Raw genomic sequence first — 17,207 nt, 5'->3', positions numbered from 1 at the left:
ACCTACGGTTTCCTTTTACTTCCCAAGGTAATTCAATAAATCATGTTGCTTTCTAAACTTAGGATTTTACCTCATTCACAATTGGAAATGTTAGCATCTTATATGGTGCCCACAACTTTCCAATGGCATTAACTTCTTCTAATTCATATTTCAAAATCTCGGTATACAGTGCTGACTCTGGCCCTCCCTAAAAATCGACATGTTGAATTCTGAGTTAAATTTTTCTGTGGATCACCTCTTCATGCTTGTGAGTGCTAGACATACTTCCCAATTTTTCTTAAAGTGTAATTAGTAACATTTCTGAAAGTTTAACAAGCAAGATAGGAATCAGTATCTTCTTACGATGAATTTCCAAATCCGAACGCTATTCCTTTATTCACTCAACAAACATTTAATAACTGCCAACTGAGTGTACAAGGCACTCCTGCATCCCCTCTCCCCAGACAGAGATACCACTATTTTTTTTTTTAAACTAGACTTCATTTTTTAGACAGTTTTAGGTTCACTGAAAAACTGGGCAGAAAGCAGAGAGTTCCCATGTAACACCTGCCCCCCCCACACACAGCCTCCCCTGCTATCAGCATCCTGCACCAGATGGCACATGTGTTATAACTGATGAACCTACACTGACATGTCATTATCACCCCAAGTCCACAGTCTACATTAGGGTTCACTCTTGGTGTAGTACATTCTATGGACTTTGACATATATATATGATGACGGGATCCACCATTATAGTTATCCTACAGAGTAGTTTCATTGCCCTAAAAATCCTTTGTGCTCCAGCTATTTAGCCCACCTCATCTTGGCAACCACTGATCTTGCTTTTACTGTCTCCATAGTTTTGCCTTTTCCAGAATGTCATAGGACTGAAATCATATAGTATGGAGCCTTTTCAGATTGGCTTCTAACACCTAGTAATATGCACTTAAGGTTCCTCCGTGTCTTTTCATGGCCTGATAACTCATTTCTTTTTGTCACTGAATAACATCCCATTGTCTAAATGTAACGCAGTTTTATTTATCCGTTCACCTACTGAAGGACATCCTGGCTGCTTCCAGTGTTTGGTGATTATGAATAAGCATTTGGGTGCAGCTTTTTGTGTGGATCTAAGTTTTCAACTCGGGTAAATACCAAGGAGCATGGCTACTAGATTCTATGGTACGAGGATGTTTAGCTCTTTAAGAAACAGCTAACAAACCTATCTATAGATCAATCTCTAAAATACAGTTCCTTTTAGTAAAACATATTTGAATAAAGCTTTTACCTTTGAACAACAACAACAACAAAAAGAAACAGCTAAACAGTCTTTCAAAGTGGCTGCACCATTCTGCACTCCCACTGGCAATGAACAAGAGAGTTCCTGTTGCTCCACACCCTTGTCAGCACTTGGTGTTGTCAGTGTTTTGCATTTTTGCCATTCTAATAGGTGTGTGGTGATATCTCGTTTTAATTTGCACTTCCCCGATGACATATGATGTGGAGCATCTTTTCATGTGCTTGTTTGCCATCTGTACATCTTCTCTGGTGAGGGGTCTGTTCAATAAACAGTCTGCACACAAATTATATATGTTTTTAAATACTGTAACTAGACGTGGCATCCAGAGTTAATGTTTGTTTGCTGCCTTGTCAACTCTTTCCTGAGCGAGACTTGTGTGTGTGATTACCTCATAAACATCTCCACATGGATGTCCTGTAAGAATCTCAAAGCCAGTACAAGTTCTCATAGGAACTCATGTTCACCTTAACTCAAACGTGCATCCCCACGTGGAAAGGCACCAACCACCCCAAAAGAAGCCCAAGCGAGAACAGAGTCCCCCGTGACAGCTCCCTCCCTGCAGGGCCACTGACACCAAACCTCGGCCCCTTACGCCCCCCAACCCCTCGGGGGCCCCCCAACCCCTCGGCTCTGGCCCTCCTTGTCTCTCGCCCGAATTACATCAACAGCTTTGTTCCTCTGCCTCCAGACTGACCTTCCACCCTCAAATCCCTGCAGCACGCTGCGGCTGCGCTGAGCCTGCACGGCTCCCAGCAGCCTAGCGCCACCCCTGAGGCTCTCAGCAGGACGCGGGGGGCCCTGTGCACCTCAGCTCTGCCCCTCTTCTGGGCTCCAGAAAGACGCACTGCCGAAACCCGCCCCATGGGCTCACAGGCCCTGCCAGTCCTCCTCAGGTTCGAATCCGTGCACTGACACCTCGCTCAGAAGACGCTGAAGGCCACTTACGGCTCAGAAGGTTCTACGCGGCCCGGCTCACCTGCCTCGCTGGCCCATCCCCTGCTTCCCTCTCCCTCCCACGTCCCACGAGGACCACACCGGCCCCTGCTGATGCTCAGCTGTGCCGGCCACGCCCGCTCCTTCTCAGGCTCACACCTCCTGTCCCTCCTGCCCCTCCTGCCTGGGCCACTGCGGCCATCCAGGTCTCGACCCAAGGTCACCTTCCAAGGGAGGCCTTCTCCAGCGACTACAGCTAAACGGCCATCGCCTCCTGCCCACACTCACAGACGTAAACAAACACACACGCAGCCCGTCCCTGCCGTGCTATATTTTTCTCCCGAGCACTTACCACCACGTAATAAGTTACACACCCGTACTTATTCATCCTGTTTCCTGCCTGGCTCCTGCCACTAGGACATACGATCCCGGAGAGGAGGTCTCTCCTCGGTCTGTGTGCTGCTGTTTCAGTCGCCAAGGTCTAAGGCATGCCTGGCTCATCATAGGTGCTCAAAAAGCATTTTGAATGAAAGAATAAAAATGCATACACTTAAAATCAATCCTTCAAGATGCAGACTGGGGTCTGTGAGATCAGAGGCCCCTCTCTGTGTTCTCAAATACAGTAAGTCCGCTACGTACGAACCTTCAAGTTGCGAACTTTCAAAGATCCGAACATGCGTTCCCAGGTCCAGTCATGTAAGTTAGTTCACGTGTCTGGTGTACATTGTCACATGCGTGCGTCCTTTACAAGTGGTTGTGCTTCTGTGTACTTTACTGTGCAGTACTGTATAGAGTCCAGTAGTACAGTATCTTTATTTCAAGCCCAGGATGTCCAGAACCAAGTGTAAAAGCAGCAATGATGTGGCTGGTACTACTGTACTTTTCAAGGTACTGTACTGTAAGATTAAAAATGTTTTATTTTTTGTGTTTGTTTTTTATGCATTATTTGTGTGAAAAGCATTATAGGGCTTCCCTGGTGACGCAGTGGTTGAGAGTCTGCCTGCTAATGCAGGGGACATGGGTTCGTGCCCCAGTCCGGGAGGATTCCACATGCCGCGGAGCGGCTGGGCCTGTGAGCCATGGCCACTGGGCCTGCGCGTCCGGAGCCTGTGCTCCGCAACGGGAGAGGCCACAGCAGTGAGAGGCCCGTGTACTGCAAAAAAAAAAAAGGATTATAAACCTATTACAGTACAGCACTATAGCCAACTGTGTTAGCTGGGTACCTAGGCTTTGTTGGCGTTATGAACAAATTGGACTTACGAACACACTCTCAGAACACGACTTGTTCATATGTCAGGGACTTACTGTACCCAAAGGACGCCTCAGTCACAGGACGCATCACATGCCCCTATTCTTGTCTTTATTGACGGAAGCTCTTTAACGGTGTGAGCCATGCCTTATCTGCATTGCTTCTCTGCACTGTCTGTGCTGAGCCCGTGCTCAGCATCTCTTGAATAAAAACACATAACCTGTACCAGTGTTTTCTTGTTAACAAGGACACAGCCAACAAAGGCTCCCTGCTCATGTAAGTTTGGGAAATGCTGGACTAGAAGGATTAAACATGTATCTATGCCTCAGGGCATCTTAAAATCTTTAATACACTCGTGTGTGTTGGGATTCTGCAGAAGCCCCTAGCACACCTCGTTTTCAAACTGACTGGGCCTGGAAACACCAGTAACACCTTTCAGAAAGGTGTTTTCTGTTTTCTGAAGCCCATTTGGGAAAATGCCTGCCCGTTCACCGGGATGACCTGTAGACAAAGCACCGTGTTCCGAATGCTTTAGAACCAGGTCTATTGGCTGTTTATTTAGAACGTCAGACACAGTCCAAATGCAACCAACTAATTTTTGTTTTTCTACTTGCCCATTCATGGTTAGAAAACAAAAGATTCCAGTGCAACTCCAGAAGAACCCTTTTCCCTTCAACTCTGCAGAAATCTAATTAATAGGGACAGCATATACCAGCAGGAGTACAGGCATATACAACACAGCCTCTTGCAGAAGAGACATCAGCGTTCTCAAAGCACAGCAAGCACTGCCGAGAAGCACACTCTGCTAGACGCTAAATAAGTTGAAAAGGGTCAATAACACGGGCCCCTTACCTTCGATGCTTAACCCTACTTGAAAAAAACATGCAACTGCTACTATACTCCCATTGGAAGTTCTCAATTTATAAAAAGAAACAGAAATTAAAGACTTGCAGACTTAATCTTTTCCAGCTGCTGGAAGCTGACAAGCGACTAAAGAGAAGGAAATGGAAGAACTATATTTTCCGATGAACAAGAATAAAGTGTTGCAATTACAGCGTTCAGTTTTGCAAACGGCAACTTATTCGAAAAGCTTAATTGTACTCACTCTTCCAGTGGCAAGTCCAATAATAGCTAAACTAAAATAATTCTGAATTGAATTGAAGACCACACAGAGGTAAGCACCATCTATTCATTCTTTACTGACAAAGAATCCATTTACAGACTTATTAGCACCACCATGAGCTTATGTCCAAGTGTGTCAGGCCACGAAGTGCTCCTCCCAACTGCCAAAGCATCAAAATTATGTGCAGATTTTCCGTTGTATTTAGGATTTTCGGGAAACAATCAGTGTGTCTGTGAGAGTCCTTTCGGCGGAACAAGGAACCAGTCATAACGAGGTCCTTCAGAAATTTTAATCCGTACACCTAGCACCTTGATCTTGGGTTCGTCACGATTTTGGCTTTCCATTTTCCACTAAAAGGAACGAGGCTCCTTGAAAAAATGACTGGTTCTAGGGATGAGGGTGAAAAAGTACAAGATACGCTTAGAATATCTTGGTGTGCTTTTCAAAAAAATTAAAGAAGTATTCAGAGAGTGGTGGGGACATGTCAAAAGGACACAGCAGCCAGCATGAAAGGGTCCCACTGGCCAAGTCTGGGAAAATGTGAGCACTAAGACAAATAATCAAGATGATGGCTTATAATCCATGGAATAAGAGTCCATGAGTCCATACTGTTGTAAATAAACAATTGAATGAAAGAATAACAGGGAAAGAAGTGAAAGCACTTACATCAGAATTCCAACTAATAAATGCAGAAGAAATTAGGGAATGACAAAAATCACCATTCTGTAACCACCCCAATAATAAGTGCTTTGGCCAAGAATCATCCATGGATGCTAAGACTGCTGGGTAGAACTGGGATAGAACATAGTCTCAAAGCGTCTCCCCATAAGATACTTACTAATTACACAGGAGATAAAACTTTACAGTAGAGAAACCCACAGACAAAACGTTAACCAAGCAATCAGAGTTCACAGGGGCAGTTACAGGACAAGCCAGTAACGTGTGCTTCCAGATAAAATGCCCTGAGTAGGAGGTGTCAACCCTCTGTGACAGTCCTGAGAACATCTTAAATCTAGTCATGAGGGAGCATCAGAAGATACAGACCAAGGAATGGTCCATAAAACCATGGCTGGTTCCCCTTAAAATGTCAAGATGTCAAGTCATAAAAGTCAAGACAGACTCAGGAACTGCTCCAGATTAAAGGAGAAAGATAGGGCTTCCCTGGTGGCGCAGTGGTTGAGAGTCCGCCTGCCGATGCAGGGGACACGGGTTCGTGCCCCGGTCTGGGAAGATCCCACATGCCGCGGAGCGGCTGGGCCCGTGAGCCATGGCTGCTGGGCCTGCGCGTCCGGAGCCTGTGCTCCACAACGGGGGAGGCCACAGCAGTGAGAGGCCCGCGTACAGCCAAAAAAAAAAAAAAAGGAGAAAGATAGAAATAGATATGTGTTTGTATATATAAGAACAATGTATGCATGTATGTACACACAGAGACATAGGAGGGGACACAGGAGGAGAAAGCAGGGCAGGAGGAAAAGAGAGGAATTTCTGAGAAAAAGAAAAGATGAGGTAAAATAATACATGGGTGAAAGTTTGAGAATTCTTCGTACTCTTTTTGACCTTTTTGTAAGTCTGAAATCATTTCAAAATTAAAAATTAAAAAATAAATTTATTACAGTGTCTGTAATAAAGTCCAACTGCTTCTGAATTCCATAAAATAATGTCATAATTATTGGGCCCTAAGTTATTTTTTTTCCTTTTTAAAGTTTCACTTTTTTCCCACTACGAAAGTAATCCATGCTTACAAGAAATGTAGAAAATATGGAAATGTAAACAATAGGAAAAACGGCCCGAAGTCCAATCTAAGACAACAACGGCTAACACTCATTTCTTTTGTCTTTGTTGTATGTATAAGTATGTATAAAAGTTTAAAAAAAAAAACATAGTATACAGCGTGATTCTTTGAAATGTCTTTGTGGGTATATAAAAGCAACACAAGCTCATGGTAGAAAATTTGCAAAACTCAGAACAATAAAAAGTAAAAAATGTCACGCATAGTTAACTACAGTGAACTTTTTTGTATACTTGTTTACAATACTCTTTCTAAGCATTTTATAAGAACTAAGATAACAGATGTTGATTGTTATGCATTTTCAGCTTATTCAGCAAATATGTATCAAACACCCACTGTGTACCAGGCGCTATGCTAGTCGCTTGAAGAAATACAGCAATGAACACAGCTTTTATTATATACAGACAATACCACACAGGCCATCAATAAACAGACAATCCATCACATGACAAGTGGTATGAAGAAAACAAAACTGCAAGAGAATATGGTAGGAAATGGGTGACACTCAGGTGGTCACAAAAGGCCTCTCTGAGAAGGTAACCTTTGAGCGGACGGTGGCTGGAGGTAAGGGGGCACCTTCCAGGCAGAGACAGGCTGCAGGTGAGGACAGCGTCAGGGAGGGAGCGAGCGGCGGAGGAGGACGGAGACAGGGATGTCCTTGCCTTGCGGTGGGGGGACCCGAGTGGGGCGGGCAGGTCCCACAGGGCCCCCATACAGCAGGGCTGGGGCAGCTGGGACCAGAACCGCGGCAGCAGAGGTGGGAGCGTGTGTGCGGGTTCAGCACACATTGTGAAGATGCAGGAGAGAAGGGAAAGACCACGGCAGCTGGAAGAGCAGCGCCCCCACCTGCTAGGATACATGGGGGGGAAGAGAGAAGAAAATCCTTATTTCGGTTTCATCACGCTGCACGTGAGATGCTTCCGTAAGCAGCTGTACACACAAGTTTGAGGTCTGGGGAGAGGTCGTACGTTTGGAAGCCGTCAGCGTGAAGGTGGTATTCGGGCCACGGCGGATGCGGTGGCCTGGGGACCGGGAGCAGGGAGGGCTTGGGGCCACACCTTGGGGCCGCATGGAAGGAGACAAACACAGAAGAGCTCGTGAGGCGAGAGACACCCTGAGGGTGCTGGCCCGAGGCAGGTAAGGAAGCCCTCCAGGACCGGGAGGGAGTTATCAGGGGTCGAACGGTGCTCAGGCATCAGGCCACACGCCTGAGACGGAGCACTGGACTTAGCAACGTGGGCGTCACTGTGGGTGACACTGACAAGCACAGTCTCGGGAAAAGATGCAACAGAACTTCACTGGGGACAAGAGACAAGGAGGCGGGTAAAGGCAGGAGTGGTTCTTCCAAGGAAGCTTGCTGCGAAGGGAGCAAGAAGTGGGGCGACGGGGAGAGGATGACCTGAGGGTGATGTCTCAGTATGTTAACATCCCGTAGGCATGATGCGGACGGGGTGGGGTGGAGGACACGGGAAAGACGGGCTTAACCCAGTCCTGAAGTGAGTCCTGGGGCCAGCACTGTACAGCAGGGTGGGCAGGGCGCTGGTGCACAGGCAGATCAGAGTCCTGACCTGGCAGGAGGCGGGTGTTTGGTTCTCCCCTGAATACGCTTATTTTCCCAGTGAAATAAGCAAACCACCAGCTCAGAGTTTGGGGTGGAAAGAGAAGATGTGAAACAGGCATATCTGGGCAGGGAAAACTAATTAGCGAAGGAATTACAGCAGGAGTGCCGAGCAACCCCGAGTACCCACCTGAGGAATGCTCGTGATTTTACATCTCTCTTCTTTTCTGATATAAGCATTTAAAGGTACAAATTTCCCCCTAAGCACCTCTTTACGTTAATCCCACAAATACATTGGTGATTTTGTGTGTTCATTAACCACACAGTTAGAGACAGTTTGCAATATCCTTTTTGATTTCTTCTTTAACCCAAGGAGTTATTTTAGAAGCTATTGTTTGATTTTCCAATATGTGAGAATTATCTAAAAAGGTTATTATAATTATTTTCTCATTAACACCATACTCTTTATGGTATCAATTTTTTCAAATGTATTATTTTCTGGCTAAGCGTATGTCCCATCTTGAGGAACATTCCATGTGAACTGAACATTAGAAGAATGTGTATTCTACAGGTGGGAGTTTAGTGTGCTGTAAAGGTCAATTAGGTCAGATTGGCTGGGAGTGTTGTTCAAAACTTCTATATCCTGGTAAGTTGTGATTCTCAGAATCTGTCTGTCTTCCCAAATTATGGGGCCGCGGTTTGTCCTGTGACCTCAGTTCTCTGATGGATCTAAGAGAAGCTGGTGGATTTCGGTCTGTTGAGCTCTTTTCCTGTTATGCAGGCCGGAGTGGTTTCTAAGTTCCTGAAACATCGGGCTGAAGTCATCTGTGGATCCTGTTTCTACTAACTTCTCTTTCTCTTAATTATGAGTCATGCTTTTCTCCTTCCCCATGTGTCTCCTATTTTAATTTTTTGCTGGACAACGTGTGTAAAAGACTAGTCAAGAATGAAGTAGACAGGGCTTCCCTGGTGGCGCAGTGGTTGAGAGTCCGCCTGCCGATGCAGGGGACACGGGTTCGTGCCCCGGTCTGGGAAGATCCCACATGCCGCGGAGCGGCTGGGCCCGTGAGCCATGGTCGCTGAGCCTGCGCGTCCGGAGCCTGTGCTCCGCAACGGGAGAGGCCACAGCGGTGAGAGGCCCGCATACCGCAAAAAAAAAAAAAAAAAAAAAAATGAAGTAGACAATGTTTACTCCTATGAAAGGTGCGACGTCAAGGAGGAACACGACTGAACTCAGGATGCTGGTAATCACAATCGTGGACCCGAGAGGAGAGTGATCATGGTTAGGACAACTTTAGAAAACAACATTAAATTCCTTGAAAATCTTCCCTCTAAGTTTTTAGATGATAATAACAGTGCAAATCACAACCATCAGAAAGACACCTGTAAGTCACTGAAGACACGTTACCATAAGCCTACGAACTCATGAAGTGGGAAGAACACGGATGACAAAAGCAGGGAGGTTTGATGGCGGGTGTGACTGAACGTTGGGACGTGGCCCGCGCTCCACCTGTGCTCTGGACAATTAGTCTACACTTAAACCCTGCCAGGTCGCAGCCCGTCCAGGGCAAGGAGAAGTGAGAAACGGCCCCCTCGTCATTTCTTCTGTTAAGGAAGTGTTTCCGATGTTCCAGGTGGGGCGGTAAGTGCTCGGATTCTCAACAGTCCTGCCTTTGTGGGGGACTCTTATTACACTCACCTCCAGTTCTACGGCTGACGGAGTTGTGCCTTATACTTTCCTAAGTACACATTTCTCTTACCTCTCTTCACTGGCTTCCTATTTTTATCCACAAGTCATGCAAATACTTAACTCAGATTGAAGCAGTAAACTTTAAGAAGTTTAAAGTTGTTTAAACTTTGACTGTTTCTTCCAGTCAACTCTGTCCACTACATCCATACGTTTTCTCTTAAAGTACCTCAACCCAGCCTTAACCTGCATGGAACTGAACTTCTGATCTATTTCTTGCATATACTGTGTCTACATCTTCCCTTTCACTTCAAAGATCCCATTTGGCTAAAAACATCCAAGAAATCTATTCAGTGCATGCCTTCAAAATACTTAAGTCTCTATTCTGACGAGAACTGCACTTGGTATAATCAATTAATACAACCCTGAATTTCAGATCCAATTACATAGAGCAGATGTATTACACTGCAAGCCCTCAAGGAAGCATTTTTATGACGATTTGGCATTTGGTTTGATACGAGACATAATACATACCGTAAGGAGTAGCAATAAAAATAATAATCACTAATTAAAATCTGAGAAGAAAACAGAACTTCTTTCTCATTTATACAAGTACTCAATGTAGAAATTAATAAAAATAGATTTTGTAATAACATTTTTCCAGAGACTCACGTTTAAAATTAATGGAGTCTCAAAATTTTATACCATTTGTAAGAACGATCTTAGCTCTTTGTGAGAAAGTCTAATAACCTATAAGAGTAAGAAATCTTAAAAAAAAAAAAAAGGGCCTCCCTGGTGGCGCAAGTGGTTGAGAGTCCGCCTGCCGATGCAGGGGATACGGGTTCGTGCCCCGGTCTGGGAGGATCCCATATGCCGCGGGGCGGCTGGGCCCGTGAGCCATGGCCGCTGAGCCTGCGCGTCCGGAGCCTGCGCGTCCGGAGCCTGCGCTCCGCAACGGGGGAGGCCACAACAGTGAGAGGCCCGCATACCGAAAAAAAAAAAAAAAGGTGCCAAAAAAGACGAGCAAGGTATGTACCAGTTTTATACAAGAATTATGACAGTGACTCCCTGAAAAAGAAACATACGGTTATGTCCAACAGCAAGATAATGGTTAATGATACTGTATCAATATAACACAGTAATCTCTAGCTATTAAAAATGTCTTAGAAGAATCAACAAACATGTTTACTATATACAACTGAGTATAGGCTACAAAACCGTATGTATGAGGTATCACTTTTATACTGATATATACAAAGCATTTTCAATGATTTCCCCTGATTAATAAAAAAATTTGTAATTTTTTTCCTTTGTGTTGTCCTGTGCTAAGTTCTCTATATGACCTTATTAGTACCATCAAATATAACCAAAAACTTTGGGGCAGGGGAGGCACCTAAGGTCTAACTCCTTTCCTTGTGACATACTCTTAAGAAAGGAAAAGGAAGACAGCTATAATCACAAGAACGAGGTGAAAGAAGTGGAAACCAGCCTGGGAGGTATTGAAATGGATTTGCGTCATCCTTGGCACAAATGCCCTATTTCCTTTTTAAAGCAAATTATATTAAAATTACATTATAATATCAGTAGGAATTTGATTGCAAGACACTGTAATTTTAATTGAGCAACTAGCTGATAAGAACAAGAGCACTCAGATAATTAATCAAGGAAAATGATGAAAAAGCACCCCTGATTTAATGTTAATTGCTACACTAAACTGTCATTATTTGAAGAAAAATATATCAATATTCCATTACTGGAAAACCAAGTGACACACTAATTTTTTTTCAATGAAGTAGAGTTGATTTACAATATTATTTTAGCTTCAAGTATACAGTATAGTGATTCAATATTTTTACAGATTATATACTCCATTAAAAGTTATTATAAGATAACGGCTGTAATTCCCTGTGCTGTACAATATATCCTTGTTGCTTATCTATTTTATACCTAGCAGTTTGTATCTCTTAATCCCATACCCCTATCTTGCCCCTCCCAGTGGTTACCCACTGGCTTGTTTTCTATATCTGTGAGTTTCTGTTTTGCTAGATACATTCATTTATTTTTTCGATTCCACATATAAGTGATATACAGTATCTTTTTCTGACTGACTTATTTCACTAAGTATAATGTTCTCTAGGTCCATCCATATTGCTGCAAATAGCAGAATTTCATTCTTTTTTATGGCTGAGTAATATTCCACTGTATATATGTACCACATCTTCTTTATCCATTTCTCTGTCAATGGACATTTAGGTTGCTTCCATGTCTTGGCTGTAGTAAATAGTGCTGCTATGAACACTGGGGTGCATGTATGTTTTCATTTTTCCTGGATATAAACCCAGGAGTGGAAGCGCTGGGTCATATGGTAGTTCTATTTTTAGTTTTTTGAGGAACCTCCATAGTGTTTTCCATAGTGAATTCACCAATTTATTGATACATTCCCACCAACAGTGTACATATCCTCGCTGACATTTGTTATTTGTAGTCTTTTTTTTTTTTTTTTTTTTTTTGCGGTATGCGGGCCTCTCACTGTTGTGGCCTCTCCCGTTCTGGAGCACAGGCTCCGGACACGCATGCTCAGCGGCCATGGCTCACGGGCCCAGCCGCTCCGCGGCACGTGGGATCTTCCCAGACCGGGGCATGAACCCGTGTCCCCTGCATCGGCAGGCGGACTCCCAACCACTGCGCCACCAGGGAAGCCCTATTTGTAGACTTTTTGATGATGGCCATTCTGATAAGTGTGAGGTGATATCCCATTGTTTTGATTTGCATTTCTCTAATAATTAGCAAAACTGGATATATCACCCTCCCAGACTTCAGACTATACTACAAAGCTACAGTAATCAAAACTTCATGGTACCAGCACAAAAATAAACACATAGATCAATGGAACAGAATAAACAGCCCAGAAATAAACCCACACACTTATGGTCAGTTAATCTACAACAAAGGAGGCAAGAATATACAATGCAGAGAAGACAGTCTCTTCAACAAGTGGTGCTGGGAAAACTGGACAGCTACATGTAAAAGAATGAGATTAGAACATTTCCTCACACCATATACAAAAATAAACTCAAAAATGGATTAAAAACCTAATTGTAAGATGTGAAACCATAAAACTCCTAGAAGAGAACATAGGCAGAACACTCTGACATAAATCACAGCAATTTTTTTTATCTGTCTCCTAAGGCGAAAGAAACAAAACCAAAAATAAACAAATGGGACCTAATTAAACTTAAAAGCCTTTGCACAGCAAAAGAAACCACTGACAAAATGAAGAGACAATCTATGGAGTGAGAGAAAATATTTACAAATGATATGACTGACAAGGGATTATTATCCAAAATATACAGACAGCTCATACACTCAATATCAAAACAAACAACCAACCCAATCAAAAAATGGGCAGAAGACCTGAACAGACATTTTTCCATAAAAGACATACAGATGGCCAACAGGCCAAGTAACACACTATTAACCAAAACCACTTTAAAAAGTGGCTTTCCTTCTCCCTCCCACTCCCCTCCCCACACCGTCACTCATATTAGAAGTTAGCAACACTCAAAGGAAAAAAATCTGAAAACTACTAAACACTAATTTTTTATTTTATTGGACAAAGCTCTGAAAGCTTTTGATACTTATTCTCTAATTATAAGGCTGTTCAAGTTACAAATTTCCTCTTCTTCATTTCTATGACTGTTCTTATACTCAATACCAATAAGCAATATTTTTTCATTGAAAAGAAACAATTCCCTGAAAAGCCTGGGAAATATCTAATTCTGACAAAAATTTCTGGCCCTTTAAAGTCAAGGGTCTAGTTTGGATGTAGTGGGAGCACCGTAACTGGTAAAAACCTAAAGATTTCCCCAAAGTTACATAGAGTCACTGGGGCTTCAAAGGCCTATCTGGTACCAGGACCAGGTTCTCTTGTTTGATGTAAAGTTATTTAAACCCTCATGACCCTGAACTGTTCCCCCATAGATGTGATGAGAGTCAGAATGATCTGGTGAATCGGGCCCTCAATTGCTAGTCTTCCTTTTTGGAAAAGACCAAAGAAATTCCTTCTGGCCCCTTGGTCTGTTCTTCCTTCCTTAGACCCACTAGAGAATTAGTTACTCTGGATTACCGCAGGAGGACAAGGCTCCCAGGACAAGTCTGCTGCTCAGGCAGGTATGACCACTCTAGGGTCAAGGCAAATCCCTAAAGTTCCCCTTGGGATTCCCCCAAGATGGCATTTGTAGACAAAGTCTAGCCTCCCTCACTTGCTGTATCACTTACAGCAAGTTCAGATGACTGTACATCACCTGTCCTAATCTGGGGGTGGAGGCGCTGGGGGCAGGGTGGGCAGGACCCTATGAATGATGGTCAGAAACTCAAAGGAATTAAAAAATAGCCTCTGTTTTGACTTTATCTTGAAAATTAATCCTCAGTAACAGACGAATTTTAATATTACAGACTCATACTTTCCCTAAAACTTCACTTTAAAAATAACTGATGAATGATTAGAAAATTAGAAAACAACACAAAAACTCTACTCAGTGCTCTGTGGTGACCTAAGTGGGAAGGAAATCCAAAAGGAGGGGATATATGTATATGTATGGCTGATTTACTTTGCTGTACAGCAGAAAGTAACACAGCATTGTAAAGCAATTATACACCAATAAAAATTTTTAAAATCTATTTATGCCCAGGAAAAAAAAAAACATTGTTTTATTGACTTATAAACATTCTTTTAAATTCTTATTTTCCTTAACAATTTTAGATGATAAAAATTTTTTTGCATATACCTTTTCTCATCTCCTATATTTCCACTCAGTGGGAAAAAAACCTACAAAAACTAAAGATTCACCCAAAATGTAGATGTCGCTCATCATGTGCGGGAGTTTATGGCAGGTCATAAGTGCATGTTGCCTATCGTATGACCATATTGACGTCAATTATATATGCTTTTGTAACTTCTAAGTAGGGACCCAGTTGACTTTATTTACTGTATGCTGCACCTACAGGGGCACCGAGTGAATAAACAGGAATAAATAAATCACTGGTTATCAGTAATTTGCTGCTCCACCACCAATTAACAACCATCCTCGTTTTCTGAAGTTGCACCCTTGGCTCTCGCGCCCCCGTCCTCCCTGGGCGGCGAGCACAGGGCACCTGGGCACCTGTGAGGGTCTGCCGTGAACCGGCCACGTGGCTCCTTGACCGGGCGCAGGGCCATCAGTGCAACCCTCCTGCCTCGCCGGCCCGGGGCCTCGCTCGTGCCCAGCGCCTGTTTCTCTCCCCGCGCCCTCCTGCCTTTCTTCGCCCGCTGGCTTCCTCTAGCTCCTTGTGGCCTCCCTCCATCCCCCACAATAACCATGCAGGCCTGCGATGGCCACCGGGACCTCTCGGTCCTGGGCCACACCCCAGCGGTAGATCCCACGATAAACGAGCACACGCGCTGTGTCTTAGTTCAAACTTCCTGACAGAACACGACTGGCCCAGACAGGCTTTTCGATCCAGACACGCAGCATCTGACTTCGTAGGTCACCCCGATCATAATCCCTGCAGTGATTCCTAGCATCTTCTGTTCAAGCTCCCCCAGTGATTCAAGCAGAGAATCAGGGCTGAAGCAGGCTGACTGGGGTGGACCGTGCTTGAGGCCAGGACCCATGCCTGGTCCACTCATGAGGCTAGAGCAGGATATGTGTACAAAACACCACCACAGGGCTTCCCTGGTGGCACAGTGGTTGAGAATCTGCCTGCTAATACAGGGAACACGGGTTCGAGCCCTGGTCTGGGAGGATCCCACATGCCGTGGATCAACTAGGCCCGTGAGCCACAACTGCTGAGCCTGCACATCAGGAGCCTGTGCTCCACAACAAGAGAGGCCGCGATAGTGAGAGGCCCGCGCACCGTGATGAAGAGTGGCCCCCGCTTGCCACAACTAGAGAAAGCCCTCGCACAGAAATGAAGACCCAACACAGCAAAAATAAAATAAATAAATTAATAAACTCTTACCCCCAACATCTTCAAAAAAAAGAAATAGCAGAAAATTTTGAATTAGGCATGAGCATGAATTTTAAAAAAAACAGCACCACGGCCCCAGTGGTGCACTGTTTCCTACTGCTGCTGTAACAAATTTTCGCAACTTTAGTGGATTAAAACAACACAAAATTACTATCTTACAGCTCTAGAGATCAGACGTGTGAAATGTTACCACGGGGCTGAAATCCAGGCGCTGGCACAGCTCTGTTCCCTCTGGAGGCCCCAGGGGAAAGTCCAGTTCCCAGCCTTTTGCAATGTACAGAGGCCACCTGCACTCCTTGGCTCGCGGCCTCTTCTCCTGTCTTCGGAGCCAGCGACGGTTGATGGATCCTCCTCCCATCCTATCACTCGGACACTCCTTCCTCCCACTTAAAGGACCCCCGGGATTACACGGGGCCCACCAGACAGCCCAGGATAACCTCCTTCTCGTGAGGTGAGCTGACGAGCAGCCGTAACCCTCCCCTTGCCCAGTCACACAGCACATCTGCGGGTTCCCAGGGTGAGGATGCAGACATCCTCCGAGGGGCTGTGATCACTCTGCCTACACACGGACTCTACCGAACAAAACGTACCCTGCGGGTAGTTGCACTTAGAAGAGACTGTGGCCAAGCAAGCACCTCTGATGTAACACCGTGCACGAGACCCGGTGTGATTATTAAAACCTTAACGGTTCCTGTTGGTTTTCATCACTTAGACCGTATGCCAATAGACGTTTCAGCCATAAGAAAACAAGAGACTAAAAAAACATTCTTACGGAGATACATGAATGCACACAGGAATACTTTCACCCTTCAATAATTTACAAGGTATCCTCCTGTAATTGTAGGAATTTATACATTTTACCAACCATTACCAAAAATCAATTATAATTAGTTCAGATTCCAGAAGAAATCTATTTTGAAGCACATTTTAAGCAATTTCCAAATGACTTTTGTTTAGCCAATGATTATAGACATAATATATCAAAAATATATCAATAATGATGTGCTACAATTCTTTTAAAGAAAAAAAAATACTCATCCATAGTGTTTCTTCTTCAAAACAAATAAAAGCACTTGACTTTTTTTTTCAAACCACTCTCTCCTGCTTGATGAAGCCAGGATGTGAAATTTCATGGAGGATTTTCTCATTATTAACAGAGGTTCTGAAAATTTAACTGTGAAAACCTGTCATCCAAAATGCAGTGTGAACCATCTAAACCGAAAAGGAGTGGGACGAAGTGAGAAAATAAGATCACGACGTAAACGTAAAAGTTAGGGAGAAAGACTGCAACTTCAAAAAGCTTTGAAGGAAGAGCATTTTCATGCATATGTGAGTCTTAAGATATGGAATATTTCTTGCGTATTTCATATTAATGTTCAAAATTAGAGTAACAGGAAGTCCTCTCTTCCTTACGCTTGCGTTTGCTTATATTTCTATAATCTGTGTATGTAATGTGTACATGGCACTGCATATGTGTAACCATCAACTCATCTGCTGACCTCAATTTGGAAGTCAATACCTGCATTTTAACCTTTAGTAGGTTAAAATCAGCAAGTCTCACTAGCTTGGGGCTTGATTCT

At 44.0% G+C, this 17,207-nt stretch overlaps 1 protein-coding gene across 3 annotated transcripts in view; it reads right to left on the bottom strand.

Annotated features, from left to right (window-relative positions):
- Positions 1 to 17,207, bottom strand: part of WASF3 (WASP family member 3) — a 94,970-nt gene that overhangs the window by 22,616 nt on the left and 55,147 nt on the right. The gene's annotated exons all lie outside the window — the stretch shown is intronic.

This window comes from Mesoplodon densirostris, chromosome 17 (genome assembly GCF_025265405.1).
Source record: "Mesoplodon densirostris isolate mMesDen1 chromosome 17, mMesDen1 primary haplotype, whole genome shotgun sequence".
Classification (NCBI taxonomy): Eukaryota; Metazoa; Chordata; class Mammalia; order Artiodactyla; family Ziphiidae; genus Mesoplodon; species Mesoplodon densirostris.
This window is presented reverse-complemented; position numbering and strand designations above follow the sequence as displayed.